This window comes from Hypanus sabinus, chromosome 16 (genome assembly GCF_030144855.1).
Source record: "Hypanus sabinus isolate sHypSab1 chromosome 16, sHypSab1.hap1, whole genome shotgun sequence".
Taxonomy (NCBI): Eukaryota; Metazoa; Chordata; class Chondrichthyes; order Myliobatiformes; family Dasyatidae; genus Hypanus; species Hypanus sabinus.
Window position 1 is genome coordinate 59,324,481 of NC_082721.1, and position 11,281 is coordinate 59,335,761.

Genomic DNA, 11,281 nt, shown 5'->3' on the forward strand with positions numbered 1-11,281 from the left:
CTCAAACAGGAGTACTTATTGTTAAGGGGGAGAGCCACAGGGGAACTCTCTAGTATGTGACTTTTGCCCTTCCCTCTTTTGACTGTTACCCACTTATCTGTCTCCCAAGGCCCTGGTGTGACTACTGTACTTGCCTTTAGCTCCTCTCTATCACCACCTCACTTTCCTTGACCAGATGATCATCTGTATCAATAGTCAGGGTGATAATGTGGTTAACCAAATCAGCAAATTTGTGAATTAGACCAAGATTAGGGGAGTAGTGGATAGTGGGGAATAGGGGTCTGGGAAAATGGCTGAAATATGGCAGAGGGAATTTAATACAGACAAGTGTGAGGACTTGTACTTCAGTAGGTCTTGTACAGTGAATGATAGGGCACTGAGGAGTGTGTAGAACAAAGATCTGGAACAAAGTTACATAGTTCATTGAAAGTGGTGTCACAGGTAGATGTGATTGTAAAGAAAGCGTTTGGCACATTGGCTGAGTACAGATGGTCAGATGTTGAAGTTGTATGAGATATTGGTGAGATCTAATTTGGAGTACAGTATTGTGTGCAATTTTGGTCATCTACCTACAAGAGAGATGTAAATAAGGTTGAAAGAGTGCAAAGAAAGTTTACAAGGATGTTACCAGATCTGGAGGACCTGAGTTATAAGGAAAGGTTGAATAGGTTAGAACTGTATTCTTTAGAATATAGAAGATTGAGAGGTGATTTGATAGAGGTGTACAAAATTAGGAGGGGTATATATGGGGCAAATGCAAGCAGGCTTTTACCACTGAGGTTGGGTAGGACTACAACCAGAGGACATGGGTGAAAGGTGAGAAGTTTAAGGGGAACATGAGAGGAAATTTCTTCACTCAGAGGGTTGTGAGAGTGTGGAATGAGCAGCCAACACAAGAAGACCATGTGAGCTCTGCTTTAATAAGAGAAGTTTGGATAGGTATGTGGATAGTAGGGGTATGGAGGGCTGTGGTTCCAGTGCAGGTCATTGGGAGTAGGCTGTTCAAGTGCTTCTGGCATGGACTAGATGGGTTGAGGAGCCTGTTTCTGTACTGCCCTTCTCAATCACTTTTGCCCTCACAACTTACCATGTATGGACTTGCACCTTATTGTCTGCTTGCACTGCACTTACCCTGAGGCTTCAGTCTTTCAATTTGTTTTGCATCTTTAATGATTCCTCTTGTACTACCTCATTGCACGATATAATGAATTGATCTGTATGGACAATTTGCAAGACAGCTTTTTCATTGTACTATGGTACAAAGGATAATAATTAACCAATTCCAAATTCTCCTCTGATTCAAACTCCTGCCACCTTCACTACCCTCGGGCATTTTCCCTGCCAACTTCTCTCCCCCACCCAATCTAATAATACTACAGCAATTAACCTTTTCCCCACCTCATTTATTGATTTATTTAGAGATAGTGTTGTAACAGTCTCTTCAGGCCCAATGAGCCTATGACACCCAATTACACACATGTGACTAATTAACTTGCATCTTCAAAAGGTGGGAGGAAACTGGAGCACCCGGAGGAAACTCACACAATCTCAGGGAGAATGTGCAGATTTCTCAGAGACTGTGGCATGAACTGAATCCTAATCACTCTGGCACTGTAATAGCATTCTGTTAACCACTACACTATCAAAATCTGATTGGCCTTGAGTGCACACTGCAGTGGCTGGATGCCAGAAATGGAAAGAGAAACAGAAAATGATGGATGTTCTCGGGAGGCATAAAAGCAAAACACCACAGATGCAGGACGTCTGAAACAAAGCCTGAAAATAGAGTTCACAATGCTCCTGCACATAATTCAGTTCTAACTGAACTTGCAATGCTTTGACTGAGCACTGAGATACCTTAGCACATTGATGTTCCAATTGACATCAAATTTCTCTCACCAAAAAAATTATCCCTCCTTCTACATAACTTCCTCAGAAAACAATATTGTTCTAATTGACCTCATTCTGCATAGATCTGTCACCAAGCACATAAGATCTGAATGGCCTTTCTTTCCTCTGCTTCCCTACCTCCCCACCTCCTTCCCTTTATTCCATTGTCCATTGTCCACTGTCCTCTTCCTTCTTTGGCCCTTTGTCTCTTCCAACTATCACCTCCCCCTCATACATTCCCACTTCCTCACCACCTCCACCCACCCACCTTCTAGACTCACCTATCAAATGTGAAGTTGTGCTCCTCCCCCTTCCACTACCTTTTCATTCTGACTCCTGCCCCATTCCTTTCCTATTGCAGGGTCCAGCCCAAAATGCTGCCATTCATTTCCCTTCATAGATGCTACTCTACCTGCTGAGTTTGTCAAGCTTTTTTTGTGTGTGTTGTTTCACGTCTGGTTCCTTATGCTTGGCAAAAAGCAAACACTGGGGCCTCAGTAGAGATGTAATTGTGCCTTGGCAACAGGAGTAATACTTGATAAAGTTGTGCAGAGTTATGAACCTGCCCTTCAGAGTCAGAATGAGGTTTATTACAACTGATATATGTCACATAATTTGTTACTTTGCAGTAGCAGTACAGTGCAATATTTAAAAGTTACTATAAGTTTAAATAAGAAACATAAATATGAAAAAGTTGTGCAAAAAGAGAGAAAAAGTGAAGTCGTGTTCGCCATTGTTCAGACATCTGATGGCAGAGGAGAAAGAGCTGTTCTGAAAACAGGCTTTTCAGGCTCCTGTACCTCCTCCCTGATGGAAACAATCTCGAATTGTGAGTGTCCTTCATGATCGATGCCAACCTCTTAAGGCATCACCTTTTGAAGATGCCTTCAATGGTGGGGAGGCTAATCCCATGATGGAGCTGGTTGAGTCTACAGCCCTTTCTGTAGTAACTTTCACTAATCCTGTACATTAGTGTCTCCATGTCCAAAGTAACTCCAGCAACATATTATAGAACGTTAAATGGTTCTCACTTTGTCCCTGCAAACAAAATTCATCCAATGCTCAAAGTAGCCATTTTGTTTTGATCCAGTCTTTATCCAGCAGTAATCACTGTGACTCCCACCAACACAGAAACTCTGGCTGGCAATGACCCCAGCCTCCCAACACACAAAGGAAGGAGCAATTTCTTCATCTACATTATCATCACCAACCAATTATACTATAAAACAGAATCAATCACTCACAGTTTAGACTTTAACTTTAATGTCACTGCAATACAATATATACTATTGGCGAAGTGTACATAAGCCAAGCAGGTAGTGTTTTTAATGTCCACACAGACAGAGTATCCTCAAACAATCAAATTTACTGTCATCTAAAGTCATTGAAAGAGGCAGCATAGAAATGGATCATTTTGACTCATCTTGCCCATGCCTGGTCAACCCAATCCTATTTCTTACCTCTTTATGATCTTTCACTTATTACCTGCACTGCACTTTCTCAATAACTTTTACATTTTATTCTGCATTGTTATTGTTTACTTTATTCTAGTTCAGTGCACCGTGTAATGATTTGGTCTGTATAAACTGTGTACAAGACAAGCTTTTCACTGTTTCTTGGTACATGTGACAATAATAAACCAATACCAATATCAATTTGTACACATTAGCTCCATATCCTCTGTGCATTTCCTATCTATTTCTGTTGCCTTTTCAACATTGCAATTGTATCTGCACTCTTTTCACAGTTTGTTCCATTAACCAATCTTATAACTGTATAACAATTACAGCACAGAAACAGGCCGTCTCGGCCCTTCTAGTCTGTGCCGAATGCTTACTCTCCCCTAGTCCCACCAACCTGCACTCAGCCCATAATCCTCCATTCCTTTCCTGTCCATATACCCATCCAATTTTACTTTAAATGACAATGTCGAACCTGCCTCTACCACTTCTACTGGAAGCTCGTTTCACACAGCTACCACTCTCTGAGTAAAGAAATTTCCCCTCATGTTACCCCTAAACTTTTGCCCCCTAACTCTCAACTCATGTCCTCTTGTTTGAATCTCCCCTACTCTCAGTGGAAAAAGCCTATCAACGTCAACACTATCCCCCTCATAATTTTAAGTACCTCTATCAAGTCCCTCCTCAACCTTCTACGCTCCAAAGATCTTATCCTGGAGACACACAAGGCTGCAGATGTTGAAGTCCAGGGCAACACACAATTGGCAGGAGGAACTCATTGGGTCGAGCAGCATCTGTGGAGGGTAGGAAACTATGACATTTCAGGCTGAAGCTGTCCCCAAGAACACTACTGTACCACCTTCACTGACTGAGAGTGTAATAGGTTAGTGAGTCACTGGGGGGCTCTGGGATCAGATTTCTGTGCAGGTACAAGACACTAGAGTCAGTGACCTACTAGGTTTGTGAATTGATGAGTTCGAGATCCTCATCCAGGGTCCTCATTCATTGTTATCAGCGAATTCTGGGGCTGATGCTGAAGATCAAAGCCTGGAAGTCAATCAGAACTCCAGAAGTCTGCAAAAGCTTGCATCTGTGAGACTGCAAGCCAACTGGAAAAGTTGAAGCCCAATGTCTGCTGTAGGCTGAAGAAAGTGTGAACTGGGGTTGGAGGACTGTGAATATGTGTGGGGAGGTGGGTGGAAGGGAGGAAGGGGGCTTGCTTTGATGTTGTTGTCTTGATGGTTATTGTGCACTGCTTTGTAGTGTTCTGTGAAACAATGTTGACACTGGAATGTGTAATGACACTTGTGGGCTGCCCCACACATTGTTAAATTGTGTTGGTAAAATGCAGTTCACTGTACGTGTGACAAATAAATGGATCTGAATCTGACATCTGGAACTTCGACAATTTCATTCCTCCCACTAATGCTACTGGATTTCCTCCAGCAGATTGTGTGTTGTCCCTCAGATTACGTTTACACTTTTCCCCTCTCATCTTAAACCTGGGTCCTCTAGGTCTAAAGATTTAAATACTGTTTTTAAAAGATTAAGCTTTATTTGTCACATGTACATACATTGAAACATTGAAATATGTTGCCTTGCTTCAATGACCAACACAGTCCGAGCATTTGCTGGAGGCACCCCTGACTTGTCACCATGCTTCAGGCGCAAACGTAGCATGCCTGCAACTCACTGACCTTAACTGTAGGTCTTTGGAATGTAAGAGGAAATCAAAGCAGTCATGGTGAGAATGTACAAAATCCTTACAGACTGCACTGGGAATTGAATCCAGGTTGCTAGTGCTGTAAAGTGTTACATTAACATGCTGGCTTCCTATTTATCTGCTGCTTCTGCATATTAGCTTTTGGTAATGTGTACAGGGGCATCCAAATTCCTTTGAACAAGAATGCTCCCCTGTCTCTCACTATTTTAAAAATATTCAGTGCATCTCTTCTTTATGCTGAAGTAGAACCCTGATGGGCGATTGCTAGCATTGTAACACATTGCACTGTCCACTACACCACCACACAACTATCTCCAATACCATGCCACCCGGTTCTCAGATCTCTTCAGAATGAGCACCAGAGTCGACGTTATGTTGTGAGATTTGTTGCCTTTGTGCAGGAGTGCATTGCAAGACATAAAAGATTAGTACAAGTTAACAATAAAAAGTACAATCAATAAATGGTGCAGAAGCAGTATAGTGAGGTAATGTTGATGAGTTGATGAACCATTCAGAAATCTGATGGTGGAGGTACATGTGACAATAATAAACCAATTTACCAATTTAGTATTTCCATTAGATTGAAGTTCCACTCTGGTCTTCAGTTGCTGTTGAACCACTATGGACTTGTTTGGTGATGATACTCCCAAGGTGGTGGTAGGCAGGGAGTTTGCAAGACCATGTAACACTATGGTATTTTCATAACATTTAACTGTCCTGTCGTCCAAACGTAGAGGCTTGGCTGTAATATGGAAGGAGTCCTAAAGGTTAACTTGCAGATTAAATTGTGGCAAGGATGTCAATGCAAAGTTAGCATTCATTTCGAGGGGACTAGAATTTAAAAGCAAGAATGTAATTAAAAATATAGGAGATCATGCAGATGCTGGAAATCTAGACTAACACACACACAAAATGCTGGAGGAACTCAGCAGGTCAGGCAGCATCCATGGAAATGAATAAACTGTCGATGTTTCACACTGGGACCCTTCTTCAGGACTGGAAAGGAAGGGGGAAGATGCCAGAATAAAAAGGTGGTGGTGGGGGGGGAGGACAATTTACTATAAGTTGATAGGTGAAGCCAGGAGGATGAGAAAGGTAATGGGCTGGAGAAGAAGGAATCTGATAGGAGAGGAGAGTGGACCATAGGAGAATTGGAAGAAGGAGAGGCACCAGGGGGAGGTGACAGGCAAGTGAGAGAGGTAAGAGGCCAGAGTGAGGAATAGAAGAAGAGGGAAAAGGGAGGCAAAAAATTTCTGGAAGGAGAAATTGATTTTCATGCCATCAGGTTGAGGCTACCTAGATGGAATATGATGTATTTTTTGCCACATCAAGAGTAGACTTCTTGTGGCAAAAGAGGAGGCCATGGGCCAACAGGTCTGAATGGAAAGAGGATAGGAATTCAATTAGCTGCCCACCAGGAAGTTCTGCTTTTGGCAGATGGAGCAGAGGTGCTTGACAAAGCGGTCCCCCAATTTACCTTGTGCCTCACTAGGAGGTCACATCTGCAACACTGGATACTATAGACAACTCCAACAGATTCATAGGTGAAGTGTTTTATCACTTGAAAGGACTGTTTGGGACCCTGAATAAAGGTAAGGAAGGAGGTGAATGGTTAGGTGCAGCAGTTCTGTAGCTTTCAAGTGTACAAGCCTGGAGGAGATTAGTGATGAAGGACAAATGGACAAAGGAATCACAAAGGGAGTGATCCCAGTGGAAAGCGGAAGTGGGGGGAGCAGAGTGAAGTAAAGATGTGTTGGTGATAGGATCCCCTTGTAGATGGTGGATGTTGAACAGAATTATGAGTAGGATGCGGTGGTAGGTAAGGACAAGAGGAACTCTATCACTGTTGAATCGGCAAGAAGGAAGATGAGGTGAGTGTGGATATCCAGGAAACGGAGGAGATGTGGGTGAGGCCAGCATTAATGGTGCAGGAAGGAAAATCCCATTCTTTGAGGAAGGAGGTAATCTCTGATTTTCTGGAAAGATGTGATGGAGATAAGGGAACTGAGAAAAGGGAATAACATTTTTACATGAGACAGAGAAGGAAGAGGTGTAGTCAAGGTAGCCTTGGGAATTGGTAGGTTTATAAAAGATATCAGTAGACACTTTCTCTCCAGAGATGGAGATAGAGAGATTGAGAAAGGGGAGAGCAGTGTCAGAAATGGGTCAAGTGAATTTAAGGGCAAGGTGAAAGTTGGAGGCAAAGTTGATGAAATTAACAAGGTCAGCATGGGAGTATGAAGCAGCACCAATTCAGACACCAATGTAACGCAAGGAAGAGTTTGAGAGCATCACTAGGGAAGGTTTGGAACATGGACTGTTCCATGTAGCCAATGAAAAGGCAAGCATACAATAGCTAGGGCCCATGTGGGTGCTCATGACTACCCTTTGAGTTTGTAGAAACTGTTGAGGGTGAGACCAGTTCTGCCAGACGGAGGAGGATGGTGGTGGAGGGTTATTGGTGATGTCTTTTGTTGAGATAGAAGTGGAGAAGTTTAAGGCCTTTGTGATGAGGGATAGAAATGTTTTAGGACTGGACATCTATAGTGAAAATCAAGCATTCACGGCCAGGGAACTGAAAGGTGTTGTGGAGATTATGAACATGTGAGTTGGTGTGGATGTATATATGGGAAGGGACTGAACTAAGGGGGATAGAATGGAGTCAAGGTATGCAGACACAAGTTTAGTAGGGCAGGAGTAGGCAGAGTCAATGGACCTACCTGGAGAGGCATGTTTGTAGGTTAAGGATGTAATGCTGAGGCATTGGTCAGACTATGTTTGGAGTATTGTAAACAATTTTGGGCTGTTTATCTAAGAAAGGATGTGCTGGCATTCGAGAGAGTCCAGAAGAGGTTCTTGAGAATGATCCCAGATTCACCATGACATCTAAAACTTTGACAAACTTCTATATATGTGTGGTGGAGAGTATATTGACTGGTTGCATCACAGCCTGGTGTGGAAACACCAATGCCCTTGAATGGAAGATCCTATAAAAAGTAGTGGATCCATGCCAATCCATCATGGGTCAAGACCTCCCCATCACTGAACACATTACATGAAGCGTTGTCACAAGAAAGCAGCAACCATCAACAGGGGTGCCTACCATCTAGGTCATGCTCTCTTCTCACTGCTGCAATCAGGAGGAAGGTACAGGGGCCTCAAGACTCACAACACAAGGTTCAGAAGCAGTTATTACCCCTCAGCCATCAGACTCTTGAACCAAAGGGGTTAACTTCTCTCAACTTCATTTGCCCCATCATTGAAATGTTTCCACAATCCTTGGACTCACTTTCAAGGACTCCTCTCTTCTTGATATTTATTGTTTATTTATTTATCATTATTAATTCTTTCATTTTGTATTTGCACAGTCTGTTGTCTTTTGCAAACTGGTTGAATGCCCAAGATGGTGCAGTCTTTCTTTGATTCTATTATGATTATTATTCTATTATGGGTTTATTGAGCATGCCTTCAAGAAAACGAACCTCAGGGTCGTAAATGGCGACACATATGTACCTTGATAATAATTTTACTTTGAATTTAGAACTTTGAAGAGTATTTAATGGCTCTGTGTCTGTACTTGCTGGAATTTAGAAGAATGGTGGGTATATCTCTTTGAAACCTATTAACTATTGAAAGGCCCAGAGAGAGTAGATATACAGAGTCTAGGACCAGAGGAAGCAGCCTCAGAATAGAAGGATGTCCCCTTAGAACGGGGATAAGGAGGAATTTCTTTACCCAGTGGGTGATGAATTTGTGGAATTTGGCTGCGGAGGTTGATAGGTTGATTGATTAGTAAGAGTGTTATGGGGGTGGCAAAGGTAGGTGTATGGGGTTGAAGAGGATTATAAATCAGCCACGATGGTAAAATGGAGCTGCATTCTGCTTCTGTCTGATGGGACATTCCCCACTGCCAGTGTTGTAGAAATAAGCAGTTTCCAGAGCAATGATAATTGTGATGAGAGATGAAGGTTTGGGGTGGAAGTGTGGGGATAGGATCACTGTAAAAATCCTCTGCTTCATTCGGACCTCAGCTATCTCAGGCTCTGACTCAAACACAACAGACCTGCATCAGAAACACGTCTGCCATGCACACAGGCGCTGCCTCGAGGCCACAGTCACCTCCACACTGACAATGGTCCGTCCTAATGGGAGTGAGATTAATGAAACCAGCTACGGCTCTCAATGATGCTTGGCAAATGCATTCAGAGTAACAGGGTCTCTCCAAAGGCTCAGTGAGGGGGAGATGTAGGATTTAATTAACAGAACCCAGCTGGGGAGAGTTACTGTGGATGCTCTATCAGGCTAAGAGCAAGACTGAATCCACAGGGAGGGAAGCATGATGTATTGCACTGTACAGACGTGGTTATACATCATGTCGATTAGTTGCTGGGAGCTTTGATGAAACCAGGCATGTTGGCATTTTAGTTTGGCTAACTGTTTATCTTTTATCCAAGGTTTACCCTCACCATGCCCAGACTGACTGGCAACCATTTTGTCCAAATAACTGAAAATGACATGTTTATTTTCTGATGGTGTTGTCAGCTGAGGGAGTGAATAACAGAGGTGATGGACAGGTTTTTACACAATCCTGTGCTCTTCATTTGCAAGGAGTTATTAGTTTTAACATTTTTGCATGTAATGTCACAGAGGATTCAAACTGGCTCCAACTCAGTTTCTCACACTCACTTCATAGGGTTTACCTGGTCAGAAATGAGAATAATCACGGTAACCTAGCAGTTACTGTAATGCTATCACAGTGCCAGTGATCAGCCATCGGGCTTCAATTCCCACTGCTCTCTGTATGGAGCTTGTATGCTCTCCCTGTGATTATTTGGGTTTCCTTTGGTTGCTCTGGTTCTCTCCAAAGACATACGGGCTAGTAGGTTAATTGGTCACGAGGGTGTAATTGGGCCTCGCAGCCTCGATGGGGTGGAACGGTCTGTTACTGTGCTGTATCACTAAATTAAAAATAGATGAACACTTTTCACTGTATCTTGATACCTGGATATCTGTGATGCTGATAAACCAATATCAATACTAAAAATACTAAAAGTGCTTCCATTTTGACAGGACCATATTGATGTATGGAGGGATCTTGGGATTCAGGTCTGTAGCTCCTAGCTGGTATTAACACAAGTCCATAGTGTGACAATGAAGGTGTAGGCTTGCTTACCTTTATTGGTCAGGGCATTGAGTGTAAGAGTCAGGAAGTCATGTTGCAGCTGCGTAACATTTTGGTTCTGCCGCATTTGGAGTATTGTATTCAGTTCTAGTTGCCCCCTTACTGGAAGGATGTAGAAGCTTTGGAGAGGGTGCAGAAAAAGTTTACTGGGATGCTCCCTGAAGTAGAGAGTATTCGCTATGAAGAAATGCTAGACAAAGTGGATTGTTTTCTCTAGAGCATCAGAGATTGAGGGAAGACTTGATAGCAGTTTATAAAACTACAAGAGGCACAGAGAGGGTAGATTCTCAGAGAGGAGACACAGAAGACTAGGAATGCTGGAATCTGGAGTAACAAACAGTCTGCTGGAGGAACTTAGTGCATCTCAGGCAGATTGGAGGACTCTATCTTTTTCCCAGGGTAAACATATCAAATGTTAGGGAGCACAGCTTTAAGATTTAAGGGGGAAAGTATAAGGGAGATGGGCAGGAGAAGTTAGAGAGTGGTGGGTGCCAGGGATGGTGGTAAAAGCAGATGCAATATTAACATTTAAGAGGCTTTTAGCCAGGCACATGAACATGAGCATATGGATAACTGGAAAATGTAATCAGTCAGAATGAACATTAATAAATACAATGACAAATGCTGAAAACCTGAAGAAGGGAAGGATGTGGATCACGTGCAGGCAGATAGATTTAGAACATAGAACATAGAACGGTACAGCACTGTACAACCCCTTTGGTTCACAGTACTGTGCTAATCTTATAACCTATTCTAAGACCAATCTAACCCTTCCCTCCCACATAACCTCCATTTTTCTATCATCCATGTGCCTATCTAAGAGTCTCATAAATGTTCTTAATGTAGCTGGCTCTACCACCACCCCTGGCAGTGCATTCCACGCTCCCACCATTCTGTGTAAAAATCCTTTTGGCCATGAAGAAATTAAAATATGGAAGGAAGCATCAAGCTCAAGTGGGTCAAAGAGAACAGAAGAGGGCAAACCAGATGTCTTTGTTCTTGCCAAATACTTAAACAAATGGAGCC